At 44.7% G+C, this 23,671-nt stretch overlaps 1 long non-coding RNA gene across 1 annotated transcript; it reads right to left on the minus strand.

The window, feature by feature from the left end:
- Positions 1 to 730: 730 nt before the first annotated feature.
- Positions 731 to 17,163, minus strand: LOC137306273 (uncharacterized). Its single transcript, XR_010958853.1, has 3 exons — positions 16,927 to 17,163; positions 10,896 to 11,053; positions 731 to 782 (listed from the first exon to the last, which is right to left on the minus strand). It is a non-coding gene; the product is annotated as an uncharacterized lncRNA (long non-coding RNA).
- Between the last annotated feature and the right edge of the window lie 6,508 nt (positions 17,164 to 23,671).

A 23,671-nucleotide genomic window follows, 5' to 3' on the forward strand; every position in this document is an offset into this window, starting at 1 on the left:
TGATTATATCTGGCACCAACCTTCCCACCCACATCCCCTCCCTCAGGGAGATCATCCTGACATTCCCATATTGTCCCACAGCTGACTGCTTTTGCTTGTTTACCCAAGATGTTTATGCCAATATTTCTCAACTTGTGTTGGGAAACATTAAAAATGTCTTCTAAAGGCTGTCCCTTGTTTTTCCATTCCTTGGTCTCTCTCACTGGATTCAAACCCATTGGACTCTGCATTTCTCTGGAGCAGCTCTCCCAGTGGGCCACACACGGAGAATCTTGGTCGGCCTCCCAAATCTTTGCGAGGGAGTTGCTGGTCTTGTGCAGCTGGACGGGAGGAGTGTGGCTGTAAAACTGAGGTGAAGCAGCATTTGGAATCATGTGTTTTTGTGGCACTAGAACCTGCGTAAGATTCTTAGACTGGTTCAAGTCCTGATTCAGCATCTTCACTGATCCTGTTCTGAGATTCCACTCCGTCTCTGATGGTCTCTTTCCAACAGGAGGACTTTTAAAGATGTTTGTATTCACTTTTGCCATTTCTAAACTGCTTGCATTTTTCCACATCCATGGGTGCTGGTGGCTGGTATGTTTGAATGAAGTGTCCTCATCAGTTTGGACCCTGTCCGTTACTGAAGAGGGACCACCTTGTAGTTCATCAAACAAATAACTCCTGTCTGTGACTTTCTGTGGCCAGACTTCTGATAACCCTGGACCGACTGGCAAACACCCTGAAATCCTCAGTCCAGGACATCCGTTCGCATCCTGCTTTCTGCAAGAAAGTCGATTCACCTGGTCATAAAACAAAACATTGGGTGAGTGATTAACAGAATTTATAACAAACCGCAGATAAATGGAAGGAAGGACGTGACAGGCAAAAAGCTACAGATTGTAGTTAAATCCTGATAACCACAACGCTGATATTTCCAGAGATACCAAACACACGTAGAATAAGATGTGTTGGCGTCTGGGCACAGAAGGAGATGACTGTGCCAACCCTGATATAATAAGGACTGATACAGAATGATGCAGGCGGTCTATGGGCTAATGGAGCACTGCAATGCTGTAGGGGTGAGGAGGGAGTGCAGTACACGACCTATCCTTCACTGTCCCTTTACAAAGAGTTAACAGACAGTTGGACAAATTTTCCAATCGATTGGATCAATGCTGAACTGGAACCAAGGCTGTGCTTCTGCTCGTTACTGTTCTCAAAACCTGCCCAACTCTCCTGTGTCCAAACTTTTCCTATCCTGCACGGTCCCCTCGCACCCTCGCACCCACCCCCACACGCCATCCTCCAGTCCTGCATGCCACCCCCACCCCCGCCCCATTCCACCCCCGCTCTCACATCCCATCCCATCCCATTCCGTACAGACCCCCCCGTCCCGGCCCTCTCCGGCATCACTACAGTGCATCCGGGATTTGAGAGTTTCGTGGAAAGCACGTTTCAGGAGGTGGTCACCCCACAACTACAGAGGCTTCAGGGGGAGAGGGAGTGGGTGACCACCAGACAGATGAGGAGGAACAGGCAGGCAGTGCAGGAGTCCCGTGGGAGTGTGGCACTCACAAACCAGTGAGGGTGTTGACACCTCGGGAGTAGAGTCAGGAGCAAATCCACAGCAACGTGTTAGACTCGGCTGCACAGGGGGCCAAAGGAAATGCAGTTGTTACAGGGGATTCGATAGTCAGGGAGATAGACAGGCGTTTCTGCAATCACCGACATGAGTTCCGCACGGTGTGTTACCTCCCTGGTGCCAGGCAGGGTAAACGATATCACCAAGAGGGTGCAGAGTATTTTGAGGGGGGTTGGGGAACTGCCAGAAGTCGTGGCTGATTTGGGAACCAATGACATAGGATGGAAAAGGGTCGAGCTCCTGTCGTCAGAGTTTCAGGGGCTAAGGAAGAAGTTTAAAAAGCAGGAGCTCAAAGGTCGTAATCTCTGGATTACTCCCAGTGCCACACACTAGTGAGTCTAGGAATAGTTGGATCAGACAGGTCCATGCATGACTGGAGAGATGGTGCAGGAGGGAGGGTTTCAGATTCCTGGGGCATTGAGACCAGTTCTGGGCAGGTGGGATCAAAAGGCATTAAATAAGGTGCCACATTCAAGGTTGTTATTCTTATGGGGTTGGGGGTGATACATTAGCATGGATAGAGTATTGGTTAATGGACAGGAAACAGAGGGGAGGGAGAAACGGGTCATTCTCAGGTTGGCCGGCTGTAACTGGTGGGGTGCCGCAAGGATCGGTGCTTGGGCCTCAGCTGTTTACAATCTATATTAATGACTTAGATGAAGGGACAGAGTATAATGTATCCAAGTTTGCTGATGATACAAAGCTCGGTGGGAAAGTAAGCTGAGAGGAGGACACAAAGCAACAGGAAAGGGATATAGACAGGTTAAGTGAGTGGGCAAGAAGGTGGCAGATGGAGTATAATGTGGGTAAATGTGAGGTTATTCACGTCTGTATGAAGAATAGAAAAACAGAATATTTTTTAAATGGTGAGAAACTATTAAATGTTGATGTCCAGAGAGATCTGGGTGTCTTCGTACAAGAAGCACAACGTTAACATGCAGGTACAACAAACAATTAGGAAAGCAAATGGCACGTTGGCCTTTATTGCAAGGAAGTTGGAGTACAAGAGTAAGGAAGTCTTGCTACAAATGTACAGGGCTTTGGTGAGATCACACCTGTAGTAATGTGTACAGTTTTGGTCTCCTTATCGAAGGAAGGATATACTTGCCTTCGAGGGGGTGCAACGAAGGTTCACTAGATTGATTCCTGGGATGAGAGGGTTGTCCTGTGAGGAGAGATTGAGGAGAATGGGCCGATACTCTCGAGTTTAGAAGAATGAGAGGTGATCTCACTGAAACATATAAGCTTCTGAAGGGTCTTGACAGGGTAGATGCTGAGAGGTTCTTTCCCCTGGCTGAAGAGTCTCGAACTTGGGAGCATAGTCTCAGGATAAGGGGTCGGCCATTTAGGACTGAGATGAGGAGGCATTTTTTCCCACTCAGAGCGTTGTGAATCTTTGGAATTCTCTACCCCAGAGGGCTGTGGATGCTGAATCATTGAGTATATTCAAGACTGAGATCGATAGATTTTTGGATACGAGAGGAATCAAGGGATATGGGGATCGGACGGGAAAGTGGAGTTGAGGTCGAAGATCAGCCATGATCTGATTGAATGACGGAGCAGGCTCAAGGGGCTTTATGGCCTCCGCCTGCTCCTATTTCTTATGTTCAGAATCTGTTCAACACGGGCGTGTTGCCCCACAGAACTGGGACCAATATCCTTACGGGGAGGTTCATTAGTGCTGTGGGGGAAGGTTTAAACCAATTTTACGGGGTGGGGGAGGGGGTCATGGTGGGCACCAGGATGAAACATCAGAGAGGAGAAACAAGGTGCACAGAGGACTGGAAGGGACAAGCAGCACTAGAGTACAGAATAGTTCAGAAATAGGAGGGATCAGACAGGTGGGGAATGCGAGGCAGTCTAAGTTGCGTCTCGAGTGCATATGTGTAAATGCACGTAGCATGGTAAATAAGGTTGGTGAGCTGCAGGCTTAAGTTGTCACATGGGAATATGATATAGAGGCTATAACAGAGACCTGGCTCAAAGAAGGGGAGGACTGGGTCCGAAATATTCCTGGCTACAAGGTATTCAGGAAAGATATAGAAGGAAAGAAAGGAGGGAGGGAGGTGGCAGTATTGATCAAAGAAACTATTATAGCACTGGAAAGGGATGATGGAGTTGAGGGGTCAAAGTCAGAATCTATTTGGTTAGAATTAAGGATCAATAGAGGAGCTGTTACACTACTGGGTGTAGACTATAGGCCACCAAACAGTTGGAAGATAGAGGAGCAAATTTGCAGGGAAATTACAGAAAGATGCAAGAACTATAGAGTAGTGATAATGGGGAACTTCAATTATCCCAATATAGACTGGGATAGTAACAGTGTAAAGGGCAAAGTGGGAGAGGAATTCCTCAAATGTGTATGAGAGAACTTTCCGGAACAGTGTGCTTCCAGCCCAACCAGGAAGGAAACAGTGCTGGATCTAATTCTGGGGAATGAAGTGGGGCAGATGGAGCATATTTCAGTGGGGGAGCATTTGGGGAACAGTGATCATAATATCATCAGGTTTAGAAAAGTTATGGAAAAGGACAAGGAACAATCAAATGTGAAAATGCTGAACTGGAGGAGGGAAAATTTCAGTGAGTTAAAAAGGGATCTTGCCCAGGTGGATTGGAATCAAAAATTGGCAGGCAAAACGGAAATTGAACAATGAGAGGCCTTCAAGGAGGAGATGGTCCGGATGCAGAGTCGACACATCTCTCCGATCGGGAAAGGAAGGGCATCCAAATCTAGAGCTCCCTGGATGACTAAAGATATAGAGATTAAAATGAAGCAGAAAGAGACTTATGACGCATTTAAGCTTCATAATTCAGCAGAGAACCAGACTGAATATAGAAAGTACAGAGGAGATCAACAAAAGGGAATGAGAGGGGCAAAGAGAAAGTTTGATAATAGATTAGCGGCTAACATAAAAGGGAACCCAAAATAATAAAAAGGGCAGTCAAAGGAAGGGTGGGACCGATTAGAAACGAAAAAGGAGATCTTCTTGTGGAGGCAGAGGGCATGTCTGAGGTACTGAATGAATACATCACATCGGTCTTCACTGGAGAAGAGGATGCTGCCACTGTAGCAGTACAGGAGGAGGTAGTAGTGATATTGGATAGAATAAAAATAGATAAAGAGGAGGTACTTAAAAGATTGGCAGAACTCAAAGTAGAAAAGTCACCCCGGTCCAGATGGGATGCATCCTGGGTGACTGAGGGAAGTAAGGGTGGCAATTGCAGAGGCTCTGGCCACAATCTTCCAATCCTCCTTAGATACGGGGATGGTGCCAGAGGACTGTAGAATTGAAATGTTACACCCCTGTTCAAAAAAGGAGAGAGGGATAAACCCGGCAATTACAGGCCAGTCAGTCTAACGACAGTGGTGGAAAAACTTTCGAGGCATTAATTCAGGACAAAATTAATTGACACTTGGAAAAGTCTGGGCTAATAAATGAAAGTCAGCACGGATTTGTTAAAGGCAAATCGTGTTTGAATAACTTGATTGAGTTCTTTGATGATGTGGAGATGCCGGTGATGGACTGGGGTTGACAATTGTAAACAATTTCACAACACCAAGTTATAGTCCAACAAATTTATTTTAAATTCCACAAGCTTTCGGAGGCTTCCTCCTTCCTCAGGTGAACGGTGTGGAAATGTAACAGATTTAATGGCAATTGATACTAGCTCAATTGCTGAATTTAAATGTGAGATCGATAGCTTTTTGGCAACCAAAGGTATTAGGGGATATGGGCCAAAGGCAGGTATATGGAGGTTGATCACAGATCAGCCATGATCTTATCAAATGGCGGATCAGGCACGAGGGGCTGAATGGCCTACTCCTGTTCCTATGTTCTTAACAGAGCAATAGCATTCGATAAGGTGCCACATAAAAAGTTGTAATGCAAAATAAGGGTTCATGAGGTTGGGTGTAATATTAGCATGGATAAAGGATTGGTTCACGGACAGAAAACGGGTCATTCTCAGGTTGGCAGGCTGTAACTAGTGGGGTGATGCAAGGATTGGTGCTTGGGCCTCAGCTATTTACAATCTATATTAGAACATAAGAACATAAGAAATTGGAGCAGGAGTAGGCCAATCGGCCCCTCGAGCCTGCTCCGCCATTCAATAAGATCATGGCTGATCTGATCCCAACCACAAATCTAAAGAACACAAGAAGTCGGAGCAGGACCCGGCCACATAGCCCCTGGGCCCTCTCCGCCACACACAGGGCATTGACCGATCCGAACTCAGCTTCATGTCCAATTTCCTGCCCGCTCCCCATAACCCCTAATTCCCTTTACTTCTAGGAAACTGTCTATTTCTGTTTTAAATTTATCTAATGATGTAGCTTCCACAGCTTCCTGGGGCAGGAAATTCCACAGACCTACCACCCTCTGAGTGAAGAAGTTTCTCCTCATCTCAGTTTTGAAAGAGCAGCCCCTTATTCTAAGATTATGCCCCCTAGTTCTAGTTTCACCCATCTTTGGGAACATCCTTACTGCATCCACCCGATCAAGACCCTTCACAATCTTATATGTTTCAATAAGATCGCCTCTTATTCTTCTGAACTCCAATGAGTAGAGTCCCAATCTACTCAACCTCTCCTCATATGTCCGCCCCCTCATCCCCGGGATTAACCGCGTGAACCTTCTTTGTACTGCCTCGAGAGCAAGTATGTTTTTTCTTAAGTATGGAGACCAAAACTGTATGCAGTATTCCAGGTGCGGTCTCACCAATACCTTATATAACTGCAGCAATACCTCCTTGTTTTTATATTCTATCCCCCTAGCAATAAAAGCCAACATTCCGTTGGCTTTCTTGATCACCTGCTGCACCTGCATACCAACTTTTTGATTTTCTTGCACTGGGACCCCCAGATCCCTTTGTACTGCAGTACTTTCCAGTCTCTCGCCATTAAGAAAATAACTTGCTCTCTGATTTTTCCTGCCAAAGTGCATAACCTCACATTTTCCAATATTATATTGCATCTGCTAAATCTCCGCCCACTCACCCAGCCTGTCTATATCCCCTTGCAGGTCTTTTATGTCCTCCTCACTCTCTACTTTCCCTCCCATCTTTGTATCATCTGCAAATTTTGATATGTTGCACTCGGTCCCCTCCTCCAAATCGTTAATATAGATTGTAAAGAGTTGGGGACCCAGCACCGACCCCTGTGGAACACCACTGGTTACTGGTTGCCAGTCCGAAAATGAACCATTTATCCCAACTCTCTGCTTCCTGTTTGATAACCAATCCTCCACCCATGCCAGAATATTACCCCCAATCCCGTGATTTTTTATCTTAAGTAATAATCTTTTATGTGGCACCTTGTCGAATGCCTTCTGGAAGTCTAAATACACTTCGTCCACTGGTTCCCCTTTATCCACCCTATACGTTATATCCTCGAAGAACTCAAGCAAATTTGTCAGACATGACTTCCCCTTCATAAAGCCATGCTGACTTTGTCCTATTAAATTATGCTTATCTAAATGTTCCGTTACTGTCTCCTTAATAATAGACTCCAAAATTTTACCCACCACAGATGTTAAGCTAACTGGCCTATAATTTCCAGCCTTCTGCCTCCTACCCTTTTTAAATAACGGTGTTACATTAGCAGTTTTCCAATCTGCCGGGACCTCTCCTGAGTCCAGGGAATTTTGGAAAACTATCACCAAAGCATCCACAATCCCTACTGCCACTTCCCTCAAGACCCTAGGATGGAAGCCATCAGGTCCAGGGGATTTATCCGCCTTGAGTCCCATTATTTTACTGAGTACCATCTCTTGAGTGATTTTAATCGTATTTAGCTCCTCCCCCCCGAGAGTCCCCTGTTTGTCCAGTGTTGGGATATTCTTAGTGTCCTCTACTGTAAAGACTGAAACAAAATATTTGTTCAGCATTTTTGCCATCTCCATGTTTCCCACCATTAATTTCCCGGTCTCATCCTCTAAGGGACCTATGTTTGCCTTAGCCACCCTTTTTCTTTTTATATAACTATAGAAACTCTTGCTATCTGTTTTTATATTTTTTGCTAATTTCTTTTCATAATCTAACTTCCCTTTCTTAATCAATCCTTTAGTTACTTTTTGCTGTCTTTTGAAGAATTCCCAATCATCTATCCTCCCACTAAGTTTGGCTACCTTATATATCCTTGTTTTTAGTCGGATACTATCCTTGATTTCTTTACTTAGCCACGGGTGGCTGTCATTTCTTTTACACCCTTTTTTCCTCAGTGGAATATATTTATTTTGAAAGTTGTAAAATAACTCCCTAAATGAACACCACTGCTCATGTACCGTCTTACCCTTTAATCTATTTTCCCAGTCCACTTTAATCAATTCCGCTCTCATACCATCATAGTCTCCTTTATTCAAGCTCAGTACGCTTGTTTGAGAATCAACCTTCTCACCCTCTAATTGGATATGGAATTCAACCATGTTGTGGTCGCTCGTTCCAAGGGGATCCTTAACTAGGACATTATTAATTAATCCTGACTCATTACACAGGACCAGGTCCAAGGTTGCCTGCCCCCTTGTAGGATCAGTTACATACTGCTCAAGAAATCCATCCCTGATGCACTCAATGAACTCGTCCTCAAGGCTGCTCTGCCCAATTTGATTTGTCCAGTTAATATGATAATTAAAATCCCCCATAATTATGGCTGTTCCCTTATTACATGCCCCGACTATCTCCTGATTAATACTTCTTCCAGCAGAGTTGCAACTATTAGGAGGCCTATATACTACGCCCACTAATGTTTTTTTCCCTTATTATTCCTTATCTCCACCCAAACTGTTTCATTATCTTGATGCTTTGTCCCAATATCATTTCTCTGTATTACAGTGATTCCTTCCTTTATTAACATAGCCACCCCACCTCCCCTTCCTTCCTGCCTGTCCTTCCTGATTGTAAAATACCCTGGCATATTTAATTCCCAGTCGTTGTCACCCTGCAGCTATGTTTCTGTAATGGCCACAAGATCATACCCATACGTAGTTATTTGTGCCGTTAACTCGTCCATTTTATTACGAATGCTACGTGCATTCAGATAAAGAACTTTCAAATCTGTTTTGTGACGCTTAGTTCCTGCTTTCTCCTTTTTTAACACTTTACCTATTACTCCATACCTTCTGTCCCTTCCTGTTACGCTTTCCTCTCTCTCCCTGCTCAGGTTCCAAACCCCCTGCCACTTTAGTTTAAACCCTCCCCATGACTTAGATGAGGGACCGAGTGTAATGTATCCAAGTTTGCTGACGATACAAAACTAGGTGGTAAAGTAAGCTGTGAGGAGGCCACAAAGAGTCTGCAAATGGATATAGACAGGTCAGTGCGCAAGTCAGTGGCAAATGGAATATAATGTGGGGAAATGTGAGGTTATTCACTTCGGGAGGAAGAATGGAAAAACAGAATATTTTTTAAATGGTGAGAAACAAGTAAATGTTGGTGTTCAGAGGGATTTGGGTGTCCTCGTAAAAGAAACACAAAGTTAGTGTGCAGGTCCAGCAAGCAATTCGGAAGGCAAATGGCATCTTGGCCTTTATTACAAGGAAGTCTTGCTACAATTGTACAGGGCTTTGGTAAGACCTCACCTGGAGTACTGTGCACAGTTTTGGTCTCCATATCTAAGGAAGGATATACTTGCCTTAGAGGGGGTGCAACGAAGGTTCACGACATTGATTCCTGGGATGAGAGGATTGTCCTATGAGGAGAGATTAAGTAGAATGGGCCTATACTCTCTGGAGTATGGAAGAATGAGAGGTGATCTCATTGAAACATATGAGATTCTGAGGGGGCTTGACAGGGTAGATGCTGAGAGGTTGATTCCCCTGGTTCGAGAGTCTAGAACTAGGGGGCATAGTCTCAGGATAAGGGGTCGGCCATTTAGGACTGAGTTGAGGAGGAATTTCTTCACTCAGAGGGTTGTGAATCTTTGGAATTCTCTACCCAGAGAGCTGTGGATGCTCAGTCATTGAGTATATTGAAAGCTGAGATCGATAGATAGATTTTTGGATTCTGGGGGAATCAAGGGATATGGGGATCGGGCGGGAAAGTGGAGTTGAGGTCGAAGATCAGCCATGATCTTATTGAATGGCGGAGCAGGCTCGAGGGACCCTATGGCCTACTCCTGCTTATATTTCTTATGTTTTTCGGAGGACAGAGACAGACTGGTGAAATGGGCAGACACGTGGCAGGTGAAATTTAACGCAGAGAAGAGTGAAGTGATGCATTTTGGTAGGAAAAGTGAGAGGCAATATAAACTAAATGGTACAATTTTAAAGGGGGTGCAGGAAGAGAGAGACATGGGAGTGTATGTACACAGATCTTTGAAGGTGGCAGAATATGTTGAGAAGGCAGTTTAAAAAGCATATAGAATCCTGAGCTTTATCAAGAGAGGAATAGAGTATAAAGGCAAGGAAGTTATGCCAAACCTTAATAAATCACTGGTTAGGCCTCAGCTGGAGTATTGTGTCCAATTCTGGGCACCGCACTTTAGGAAGGATGTCAAGGCCTTAGAGAGGGTGCAGAGGAGATTTACTAGAATGGTCCCAGGGATGAGGGACTTGAGTTATGTGGAGAGACTGGAGAAGCTGGGATTGTTCTCCTCAGAGCAGAGAAGGTTAAGGGGAGATTTGATAGAGGTGTTCAAAATAATGACCGGTTTTGACAGAGTAAATAAGGAGAAACTGTTTCCAGTGGCAGAAGGGTCGGCAACCAGAGGACACAGGTTTAAGGTGATCGGCAAAAGAACCGGAGGGGAGATGAGGAAACATTTTTTTTTTATGCAGTGAGTTGTGATGATCTGGAATGTGCTGCCTGAAAGGGCGGTGGAAGCAGAGTCAATTGTAACTTTCAAAAGGGAATTGGATAAATGCTTGAGGGGAAATAATTTTACAGGTCTATGGGGAAAGAGCAGGGGAGTGGGACTAATTGGATAGTTCTTTCAAAGAACCAGCACAGTCATGATGGGCAGAATGGCCTCCTCCTGTGCTACACCTATTATGATACTGTGAGTGGGCCCAGATGATGGACATCAGTGGGAGATTGGGGAATGTGACAGTGAGCCTAAGTCTGTCCTCACCAGATGTTTAGACAGGGACTGGCCAGCACCAATGTGGCAGTGTTTGGAGAAAGGTCATATTCAGGGTTACACGTCAGTCTCTTGTGTTGGGAGTGCCTTGATTATCACAATCACTGGGTCACCACACACAAAACGACAGGCTCCCAAACACCACCACTTCATCTCAGAGCTCTCAAAATATCATTCAAAAATAAATGATTGGTTTACCATCACTGGAGATGAATGGATCGGAAATCCACAAGCCATGCTGTCTTTCTGGGATATAAATGTCTCATCAATCAGCTGATCCCTTGGAGCCGACCGTTTACTGACAGCGGTGTTTTCAGAACGTGATTCGATACAGGAACTGGAGGGTCGGCTCAGCCCTGAAGAAATTCAGAAGAGATTCATTAGCTGCAATCAGTTATCCAACAAGAGCACGCACGGAAAGTTGAGAAGTTAATAGGGAAAGATTCCCTCTCGGGGTCAAGTGTAATCATAGACTCTTACAGCACTGGAGGCCATTCGACCCATCGTGCCTGTGCCGGCTCTTTGAACGAGCTATCCTATTCGTCCCCTTCCCCTGCTCTTTCACAGTCATCGGAAGGTTACAGCATGGAATGAAGCCACTCGGCCCATCAAGTCCGTGCCGGCTCGACGCAAGAGCAACCAAGCGAGTCACACTCCCACATCCAATCCCCGCATCCCTGCACATTTTTTTCCTTTCAAGTACTTATCCAGTTCCATTTTGAAGGCCATGATTCAATCTGCATCCACCACCCCCTCGGGCAGTGTATCCCAGATCCTAACATCTCGCAGTGTAGAAAAGTTTTTCACTCATCTCCCCTCTGGATCTTTTGCCAATCACCTTAAATCTGTCCTCTCTGGTTACTGACCCTTCTACCAGTGGAAACAATTGCTCCTTGTTTACTTCATGATTTTGAACACCTCCTATGAAATCTCCCCTTAACCTTCTCTGTTCGAAGGAGAACAACCCCAGCGTCTCCAGTCTCTCCACATAACTGAAGTCCCTCATCCCTGGGACCATTCTAGTAAATCTCCTCTGCACCCTCTCTAAGGACTTGACATCCTTCCTAAAGTGTTGTGCCCAGAATTGGACACAATACTCCAGCTGAGGCCTAACCAGTGTTTTATAAATGTTTACCCTAACTTCCTTGCTTTTGTACTCTATGCCTCTATTAATGAGGCCCAGAATCCCATATGCTTTTTTAACAGCCTTCTCAACTTTCAAATATTTGTGCACATACACCCCCAGGTCTCGCTGTTCCTGCACTCTCTTTAAAATTGTACCATTTAGTTTATATTGCCTTTCCTCATTCTTCCTGCCAAAATGCATAATTTCACACTTCTCTGCGTTAAATTTCATCTGCCATGTGTCTGCCCATTTCACCAGTCTGCCTCTGTCCCCCTAAAGTCTGTTGCTATCCTCCACATTGTTTCCGATATTTCCAAGTTACGTGTCATCTGCAAACTTTGAAATTATAAACTCTCTGTTCCTGCACCCCCTTTAAAATTGTACCATTTAGTTTATATTGCCTCTCCCCATTCTTCCTACCAAAATGTATCACTTCACTGCCGAAGCGAGTCTTGCATGGTGTGTTGCCTCCCTGGTGCCTGGGTGAAGGACATCACCAAGATGGTGCAGAACATTTTTTTTGGGGGGCGGGGGACGGGAACAGCCGGAAGTTGTGGTCCATGTGGAAACCAATGACATCGGAAGGAAAATGGTCGCAGTCCTACAGACAGAGTTCCAGGAGCTAGGGAGGAAGTTAGCGAGTAAGAATTCAAAGGTGACAATCTCTGGATTACTCCCAGTGCAACGCGCGAGTGAGTATAGGAATAATTGGATAAGACAGGTTAATGCGTTGCTGGAGCAAAGATGCAGGAGGGAGGGCTTCAGATTCCTGGGGTATTGGGACCAGTTCTGGGGCAGGAGGGACCTGTCCAGGCCGGAGTAGGTTGCAGCTCAACAGAGCTGGGACCAATGTCCTCGGGGGGAGGTTCACTAGTGCTGTGGGGGAGGGTTTAAACTAATTTGGCAGGGGGATGGGCACCAGGATGAAACATTAGGGATGGAGAAACAAGATGTACAGAGGACTGGGAGAGATAAACAGCATTGGAATAAAGAGTAGTTCAGAAATAGGAGGGATCAGACAGGGGGGAAATGCGAGGCAGTCTGAGATGGGTTTGGAGTGCCTGTGCGTAAACGCACGGAGCGTGGTAAATAAGGGTGGTGGAGCAAGTCGTCACATGGGACTATGATATAGTGACAATAACTGGCTGGCTGAGAGCTGGCTCAAAGAAGGGGAGGATTGGGCACTTAATATTCCTGGCTACAAGATATTCATGAATGACAGAGAAGGAAAAAGCGGATTGAGGTGGCAGTATTGATCAAAGATACTGTTGCAGCACGAGAAAGGGATGATGTAGTTGAGGAGTCAAAGACAGAATCTATTTGGTCAGAATTAAGGATCAATAGAGGAGCTATTACACTACTGGGTGTAGACCATAGGCCACCAAATAGTGGGAAAGAGATAGGAGTAAATTTGCAGTCAAATTACAGAAAGATGCAAGAACTACAGAGTGGTGATAATGGGGGACTTCAATTATCCCAATATAGACTGGGACAGTAACAGGGCAAAGGGCAAAGAGAGCGATGAATTTCTGAAATGTGTTCAAGAGAACTTTCTGGAACAGTGTTTTTCCAGCCCAGTGAGGAAGGAAACAGTCATTGTAGCAGTAAAGGAGGGGGGAGTAACGATATTGGAGAGGATAAAAGTAGATAAAGAGGAGGTACTTAAAAGATTAGCAGAACTCAAAGTAGAAAAGTCACCCGGTCCAGATGGGATGGATTCTCGGTGACTGAGGGAAGTAAGGGTGGAGATTGCGGAGGCTCTGGCCACAATCTTCCAATCCTCCTTAGGTATGGGGACGGTGCCGGAGGACTGGAGGATTGCAAGTGTTACACCCCCGTTCAAAAAAGGAGTGGGATAAACCCGGCAATTACCGGCCAGTCAGCATAACATCGGTGACGTGGAAACTTTGAGAGACAATAATCCAGGACAAAATTAATTGGCACTTGGAAAAATATGGGTCAATAAATGAAAGCCAGCATGGATTTGTTAAAGGCAAATCGTGTTTGAGTAACTTGATTGAGTTCTTTCATACAATCTTACAGCACAGGAGGCCGCCATTCGGCCCATCATGCCTGTGCCAGATCTTTGAAAGAGCTGTCAAATTTACTCCCACACCCCAGCTTTTTCCCCATAAACCTGCAAATTGGTCCTCTTGAAGTACATGTCCAATTGCCTCTTGAAAGTTCCTTTGGAACCTGCTTCCACCGCCCTTTCAGGGAGTGCATTCCAGATCTTAACAACCCTCTGTATGAAAAAATCTCTCCTCATTTCCCCTCAAGTTCTTTTGCCAATTATTTTAAATCTATGACGTCTGGTTACCGACCCACTTGCCAGGGGAAACAGTTTCTCCCTACTTGCCCTATCAAACCCCCCCCTAATTTTGAACACCTCTATTCGATCTCCCCTTAACCTACACTGCTCTGAGAACAACCCCAGCTATTCCAATCTTTCCTCATCCCTGGTGCCATTCCAGTAAATCTCTTCTGCACCCTCTCTGAGGCCTTGACATCCTTGCTAAAGTGTGGTGCCCAGAATTGTACACAATACTCCAACTGAGGCCTAAGCGTTGATTTGTAAAGGTTTAGCATGACTTCCTTTCTATTCAATGCCCCCGTTTACAAAGCCAAATATCCCATACGCTATCATAACCACCTTATCGACTTGCCCTGCCACCTTCAAAGATTTGTGAATATACCCCCCACCCCAGGTCCCCCTGCTCTTGCACACCCTCAAGATAGTACCATTTAGATTATACTGTCTCTCCATGTTGTTCCTCCCAAAGTGCATCACTTCACACCTATCCACATCAAATTTCATCTGCCATGTGTCTGCCTATTTCACCAGTCTGTCTCTGCCCTCCTGAAGTCTGCTACTATCCTCCTCACTATTTACTACGTTGCCAAGTTTTGTATCATCTGCAAACTTTGAAATTGTACTCCCTTTACTCATGTCCAGGTCATTTATATTTAACAAGAGATGAAATGGTCCTAATACCGACCCCTGGGTGACCCCACTGTATACTTCTCTCCGGTAAGAAAAACATTCGTTCACCATTACTCTCTGCCTCCGATCGCTCAGCCAATTTAGTACCCAAGTTACCACCATCTTTGATGAAGTAATGGAAAGGGTTGATCAGGGCAGTGTGGTTGATGTATATATCGACTTTCAAAAGGCTTTTGATAAAGTACCACACAGTAGACCTGTCAGCAAAATCGAAGCCCCTGGGATTAAAGGGGCAGTGACAGCGTGGAGACGTAATTGGCAAAAGACAGAAAGCAGAGAGTGGTGGTGAACGATTGTTTTTCAGACTGGAGGGAAGTATATAGTGATGACTTACTAGAATGGTACTAGGGATGAGGGACTTCAGTTATGTACAGCCAATTTTGTATACACACTGCTACTGCCCTTCTCATCCCATGGAGTTCAATTTTGCGAACAAGTCTATTATGTGGTATTCCACCTTCCTTTTGAAAGTCCATATACAGACATCAACCGCACTACCCTCATCAACCCTCTCCGTTACTTCCTCAAAAAACTCAATCAAGTTTGTCAGACACGATTTGCCTTTAACAAATCTGTGTTAGCTTTCATTTATTAACTCACGTTCTTCCAAGTGTCAATTCATTTTGTCCCGGATTATGATCTCCAGGAGTTTACCCACCGCCGACATTAGGCTGACTGGCCTGTAATTGCCGGGTTTATCCCTCACATCTTTTTTCAAACAGGGGTGTAACATTTGCAATCCTCCAGTCCTCTGGCACCAATCCTATATCTAAGGAGGATTGGAAGATTGTGGCCAGAGCCTCTGCAATTTCTATCCTTACTTTCCTCAGCAACCCAGGATGCATCCCATCTGGGCTGGGTGACTTTTCTACTTTGAGTACTGCCAACTGTTTCAGTACCTCCTCTTTATCTATTTCTATCCTATCCAATATCACTACTACCTCCTCCTTTACTGTGGCTTTGGCATCATCCTCTTCTCTAGTGAAGACAGATTTAAAATACTCATTTAGTCGCTCAACCATGCCCACTGCCTCCACAAGACTTCCTTTTAGGTCCTTAATCAGCCTCTCCCTTCCTTTGACTATCCTTTTACTCTTTATATGTTTATAAAAGACTTTAGCATTCCCTTTTATGTTACCAGCTGATTTTTTCTCATATATTCTCTCTGCCCCTCATTTCCTTTTCTCGGTTCCCCTCTGCACTCTCTGTATTCAGCTTGATTCTCTACCGTATTATGAACCTGGCATTTATCATAAGTCTCCTTTATCTGTTTCAGTTTAATCTCAATTTCATTAGTCATCCAGGGAGCTCTAGGTTTAGATGCCCTTCCTTTCCACCTCATAGGAATGTGTCTGGAAGGTTTGAAGGCCTCCCATTGCTCATGTACTGTTTTACCTGCCAATCTTTGATTCCAATCTACCTGGGCCAAATCCCTTTTCAATTCACTGAAATTAACCTCTTCCAGTTGAGTATCTTCACCTTTGATTGTTCCGTGTCCTTTTGCATAACTGCTCTAAACCTAATGATATTGTGATCACTGTTTCCCAAATGCTCCCTCTCTGAAATATGCTCCATTTGCCCAACTTCATTCCCCAGAACGAGATCCAGCATTGCTTCCGTCCTCGTTGGGCTGGAAACACACTGATTAAAAAAGTTCTCCTGTACACATTTTAGGAATTATTCACCCTCCATGGCCTTTACACTGTTTTTTTCCCCAGCCTATACTGGGATAATTGAAGTCCCTACTGTCACTAATTTATGGAATGGCATCAGACAAAATGACCACAAAAGATGGTTGGAAACACACTACTAGTTCACTAATGTCCTTCAGGAAAGGGAACTGCCCCGACCCAGCTCTGGCCTATGCATGACGCCAATCCCACACCATGTGGTTGTTGAATCGCTGAAGTGGCCAAGCAAGCCGCTCAGTTCTACAATCGCTATGAAGTAAGAAGACAAGTCCCACCTACTCAGGGCAACGAGAGATGGGAAATAAATGCAGCCTTGCCAGCGTCACACACATCACAGGAAGAAAACTGCACGGGGAACGTCCCTCCACCATTTCCCACTCCCTCATGCAATTGAAGGGCAGCTCTTACCTGTAACACCCATAGTGCTGGGAACAATATCACTTTCCTGTTTTCTCCTCACTGCCGTGACCAAGGTGTCTGGCAGTCCTCCGTGCCTTTCCACAAGAATATTCAGTAAGTGTTGTTGAGTGTGATGCGCTCGATTTTGGCCAGGAAACACGACGTGGGTGTTCAGGGTTTTGATGAGCTTCTGGGCTAGATCTGCGACGGGGGCTGCTGGTCCCGTTATAGCGCTGGCAACTTGGATTCTAGTCTCCACTTGGTGGTCGGGAGGAACCAGAGTGGTGGGAGCCTGGCCCCCACAGCCATTCTTGGTTGCAGGCCGTGGGCCATTATCCTTTGGCTCGGGAGTTGAGGAGCTGGGCTGTTCGACAAAAGTCACGGATTCTGCTTGCTTTCCTTGCAGAGGTGTACAACTTGTGACCTCCATTGCATCCTCAGTGACCTTGGTTGTCGGCTCCTTGGTGTTACTTTGCCAGCAGTGATTACTTTTGTCCTCCTTCAAAAGTCTCTCGATATCGATAGATTTGACCTCCTTGTTGAATATCCCCAGGTGGTGAGTGAGTCTGTTTTGGGTTATAACCCAGTTAGGATTAAGGGACAGTTTAGGAACTGGCCGCTCTGCTGCCCAAGAGTTGCCACCACTTTGCAGTGATATTTACTTGGGTGATGGACTTTCTGAACCACACGGCCTGGCTTGCATTTTGACAACTGTTCAACAATCACTTTACCGAATTTAGCACGGTTCAGCTCCCTCCTGGTCTTTTTACGCTGAACTTTAAGGACCATGTTACGTGCTTTAACGGTCACCGAGGTGTCCTGTGCAGGGTGTGAGGTCGCTGCTACGACGAGGGGACTGTGATTTTCTTGAGGTTCCCCCAGTGCAGGATGAAAGTAGTTTAGGATGCTCGCTCTGCTTCCCTTCTGTTTGCACTGGTGGCTCATGATGATCACTGTCCCATTACCTGAAACATTGAATATTACAGTAAGTGCCTAATCATTCAGAACCACTGAAAAACCAGGAGCTCCTGCTGGGCAGCAGTCTGTAATTCAGTCTGAGGGGCTGTACTTCAGTAGGCCTGCAGAGATCAAATAACAGTCTATAGCCCCACCATGTGGATTTTAAATTTAAAAGCATTAAAATGGCAACACCACAGCTTCACAGAAAGAATGCTGCAGGTTGTTATGGAGCCCAAGTGAAGGATTGGTTTAATGGTTTTCAAACGTAGAAACAAACAGATAATAACGGAGAGAGCTGATGAGGCTGTAAAAGTTGATGTTCACAGTATCATAGTTGGTACAGCACAAGAGGAGGCCATTCAACCCATCGTGCCTGTGCCAGCTCATTGAAAGAGCTATCCAATTAGTCCCACTCCCCCGCTCTTTTCCCATACCCCTGTAATTTTCTCCCTTCCAGTATTTATCCAATTCCCTTTTGAAAGTTACCATTGAACCTGCTTCATTCCAGATCAGAACAACTCGCTGCGTAAAAAAATGTTTTCCTCATGTCGCCTCTGGCTCTTTTGCCGATCACTCAAATCTGTGTTATCTGGTTACGAACCTTTCTTTCACTGGAAACGGTTTCTCCTTATTTACTCTATCAAAAGCCTTCATGATTTTGAACACCTCTATCAAATCTCCCCTTAACCTTCTCTGTTCTGAGGAGAACAATCCCAGCTTCTCCAGTCTCTCCATGTAACTGAAGTCCCTCATCCCGGGTACCATTGTCGTAAATCTCTTCTCCACACTCTCTAAGGCCTTGACATCCTTCCTAAAGTGTGGTGCCCAGAATTGGACACAATACTCCATCTGAGGCCTAACCAGTGTTTTATAAAGGTTTGGCATAACTTCCTTGCTTTTGTACTCTGTGCCTCTATTAATAAAGCCCAGGATCCCATATACCTTTTTAACAGCCTTCTCAACTTGTCCTGCCACCTTCAAAGATCTGTGTATGTGCACTTCCAGGTCTCTCTGATCCTGCGCCCCCTTTAAAATTGTGCCATTTAGTTTATATTGCCTCTCCTCATTCTTCCTACCAAAATGTATCACTTCACACGTCTCTAATTTAAATTGCATCTGCCATGTGTCTGCCCATTTCACCAGTCTGTCTCTGTCCTTCTAAAGTCTGTTCCGATCCTTATTTTTTACTCTGCTTTCTATCCCGTAGCCAATTTTGTATCCAGGCTGCCACCGTCCCTTTAATCTTGCTAACAAGTCTATTATGTGGTACTTTATCAAACATCATTTTAAAGTCCATATACACAACATCAACCGCACTCCCCTCATCAACCCTCTCCGTTACTTCCTCAAAGAACTCAATCAAGTTCGTCAAACACAATTTTCCTTTCATTTATTTGCCCAAACTTTTCCAAGTGCCAATGAATTTTGTCCCGGATTATTGTCTCTAAAAGTTTCCCCACCACCGATGTTGGACTGTAATTGCTGGGTTTCTTTTCACCTGTTTTTTTAAAAAGAGGGATGTAACATTTGCAATCCTCCAGTTCTCTGGCACAGTCCCTATGTCTAAGGAGGATTGGAAGATTGTGGCCAGAGCCTCCACAATTTCCACCCTTACTTCCCTCAGTAACCCAGGATGCATCCCATCTGGACCGGTTGACTTTTCTGCTTTGTTCAATGCCAATCTTTTAAAAACCTCCTCTTTATCTATTTTTATCCTCTCCAATATCATTACTACCTCCTCCTTTACTGCTACAATGGCAGCATCCTCTTCTCCAGTGAAGACCGATGCGATGTATTCATTTAATACCTCAGCAACACCCTCTGCCTTCACAAGATCATCTTTTTTGTCCCCAAAACGATCCCAGCACTCCTTTGACTAACATCTTACTATTTCTATGTTTATAAAAGACACTTGTGTTCCCTTGTTTGCGAGCCACTAATCTATTCTCATGCACTGTTGTGTATATGCATTTTCAAAAGGTGTTTGATAAAGTACCACATAACTTGAGTTGTTCGCAAAATTGAAGCCCATGGGATTAAAGGGACAGTGGCAGCGTGGATAAAAAAATGGCAAAAGGACAGAAAGCAGAGAGTAGTGGTGAACGGTTGTTTTTCAGACTGGAGGGAAGCATACAGTTCCCCAGGGGTCAGTTCGGACCACTGCTCTATTTGATGTATATTAATGACCTGGACTTGGGCATACAGGATATAATTTCAAAGTCTGCAGATGAGACAAAGCTTGAGGAAGATAGTAACAGACTTCAGGAGGACAGAGACAGACTGGTGAAATGGGCAGACACATGGCAGGTTTCCATCCAACGAACACAATCCAACAAATGCCTCCAACAGTTCATTTCTGTGGTTATTGGTGTCAGGGAACCCGTGTTGGGTATAAAATATGTTCAATAAATTTACTTTCTACATTCAATTAAAATTAAATTGCAAATTATAAATTAAATCTACCTCGTTGTTTCTTGAATTCAGTCGAGCTTCAAAAATACACTCTGCTAATAATTCATTATGATCAAGAAATTACTGATTCTAATCTGAAAGTCAATTATAATTATGTTTAGTGTTAATCTGGAAAATAAGGAACATTCACGAAAACAGACTGAGGACCTGACACGGATATAAACACAAGGAGCGAGTCCCACAATAAAAACTCACCCAATCTGACCAACTCATATTAACACATTCAATCACATTTTCCATCTTTAATTGGACTGGAAGTTTCAGCATTCCATTCTGATGAATTATTCACACCACCGCCTCTCGCTTTCCCTCTCACTCACTCTACTCTCTTTCTCAAATCCATTTTCATATCCGATTAAATCCTATCATCCTGCGCCTGCATTCTGTTCACCAGCCCCGTGTTCCATCGATCCTGTTCTCAATGTCAGTTTGTTAAAAAGTGAAGCTTCAGTGAATAGTTTAATATTTCTACAGATTATCCAATTCTCCATTTTTCACCCAGACAGTTCACTTCATCTACAAATCATGGAATCAACAGAATCGAATGCCTCTTCCAGACCGATCTCACAATAATTGAAATTCCTTCTCCTGTAATTATAAAGTAAAGTGAGAGATGGCGGGTCTGTTCAATTAACGAAACGCAAAAATCATACTTAGAGTCATAGAGTCATGGAGTTACACAGCACGAATAGAGGCCCTTCGGCCCATCGTGTCCGCGCCGGCCATCAAGCCCAGTCTTATCTCATCCCATATTCCAGCATTTGGTCCGTAGCCTTGTATGCTATGGCATTTCAAGTGCTCATCCAAATGCCTCTTGAATGTTGTGAGGGTTCCTGCCTACACAACCCTTTCAGGCAGTGAGTTCCAGACTCCAACCACCCTCTGGGTGAAAAAGTTCTTTCTCAAATCCCCTCTAAACCTCCCGCCTTTTACCTTGAATCTATGCCCCCTTGTTATAGAACTCTCAAGGAAGGGAAAAAGCTCCTTAGTATCCATCCTATCTATGACCATCATAATTTTGTACACCTCAATCATGTCCCCCCTCAGCCTCCTCTGCTCCAAGGAAAACAAACCCAATCTTCCCAGTCTCTCTTCATAGCTGAAGCGCTCCAGCCCTGGTAACATCCTGGTGAATCTCCTCTGCACCCTCTCCAAAGCGATCACATCCTTCCTGTAGTGCGGCGACCAGAACTGCACACAGTACTCCAGCTGTGGCCTAACCAGTGTTTTATACAGCTCCATCATAACCTCCTTGCTCTTATATTCTATGCCTCGGCTAATAAAGGCAAGTATCCCATATGCCTTCTTTACCACCTTATCAACCTGTTCCGCCGCCTTCAGGGATCTGTGAACTTGCACACCAAGATCCCTCTGACCCTCTGTCTTGCCTCGGGTCTTCCCATTCATTGCATATTCCCTTGCCTTGTTAGTCCCTCCAAAGTGCATCACCTCGCATTTTTCCGGGTTAAATTCCATTTGCCACTGTTCCGCCCATCAGACCAACCCATCTATATCGTCCTGCAGACTGAGGCTATCCTCCTCGCTATTTATCACCCTACCAATTCTTGTATCATCAGCGAACTTACTGATCATACCTTTTACATTCATATCCAAGTAATTAATGTAGACCACAAACAGCAAGGGACCCAGCACCGATCCCTGTGGTACCCCACTGGCCACAGGCTTCCAGTCACAAAAACAACCTTCGACCATCACCCTCTGCCTTCTGCCACCAAGCAAGTTTTGTATCCAAAGTGCCAAGGCACCCTGGATTCCATGGGCTCGTACCTTCTTGACCAGTCTCCTGTGGGGGACTTTATCGAAGGCCTTACTGAAATCCATGTATACCACATCCACTGCGTTACCCTCATCCACGCGCCGAGTCACCCCCTCAAAAAATTCAATCAAATTAATCAGACATGATCTTCCCTTGACAAAGCCATGTTCACTATCCCTGATTAATCCTTGCTTCTCCAAGTGGAGACTAATTTTGTCCTTCAGAATTTTTTCCAATAATTTTCCTACCACTGATGTTAGGCTCACTGGCCTGTCGTTCCCCGGTTTTTCCCTACTCCCCTTCTTGAATAATGGTACTACATTAGCGGTTCTCCAGTCCTCTGGCACATCCCCTGTGGCCAGAGAGGTTCTATTGCTTAATAGAAGGGTTCCTGATTCCAACAGATACAGTGCAAACTGATACAACATCAAATCAAACATTTCATTTCCAATGAAGTCCAGTTACAGTCAGTGAATTCATCCACAGTGAAGCAGAGAATGAGATGTGAAAGATTCAGCAGCAAACTCAGTTAAGTGGCCAGAAATATGAAGCGGCATCAGATTCACACATAATGAAATAATATTTCATAACAGTGATAACCAATAAACACATCGAAATCCCAGTTACAGAGGAGCATGTTAATGGGGAGGGAGGACATTGCGCTGTCTCCTTGTAACACTGAGACCGTGAGCTGTCTCATTATCAATCACTGAAAACACATTTATAAAAAAAATATTCCAGGACAGGTGAGTTCCACAACATGAAACTGTTCACAGATCCTGTTGGCCTGACACCAGCTCATAGCCCAGACACCTGACTCCACTACGTTCAGTGCAGAGAATAATCCAGTAACACTGCCAGGTTTGGATATGCAAACCTCACTACAGATATAATGTATCTCTTACAAGACCGAAAGTTTAGAAGTTAAAGAGATGCCATTATTCAACAATACATTCAGTACAGGGAATAACCCGGTAACAATCCCAGGATTGGATACAAAAAGGTACTTATGGATAAAAAGCAGCTCCGACAAGACCGAAAGTGCAGAGTCTTAACACATTCCATCAACCGATAGAACAGAACAGGCGGCTGTGTGAAACATGAGGGAGAAAAAATGATTTGCCAAGTGCAGCAGCAGAGTTAACATCGATTTACACCATTAACAGATGAGATAACGGCTCACCCAAAACTCCAACGGCTGCAAGAACAGGGTAGTAAACGCTTTCTATCTGAATGATTACTGGATAATGCATTTCAGTCAGAAGCAGTGACTTCTGTTTGTCTGAAAACCATAACTCGAGCAGACACTCTGAGCTGATCCATTCCGACAAGCCCTGGTTGATACAGGGGATAAGTCTCCACTGACACGGTTACACTCCTGATCATTGCTATTAGCTACAGTGACTTTAACAAACACATCACATCAGCAGCTTTAACTCCGATGTAAATAATGTGCTGGATAAAACACAAACTCCTCAAAAGCCAGGACATTATCTGTTCTCACACTGGACTGATCCAACAATAATGAATGGCTTCGTTTACAGT

The sequence above is a fragment of the Heptranchias perlo genome, chromosome 42 (genome assembly GCF_035084215.1).
Source record: "Heptranchias perlo isolate sHepPer1 chromosome 42, sHepPer1.hap1, whole genome shotgun sequence".
NCBI classification, from domain to species: Eukaryota; Metazoa; Chordata; class Chondrichthyes; order Hexanchiformes; family Hexanchidae; genus Heptranchias; species Heptranchias perlo.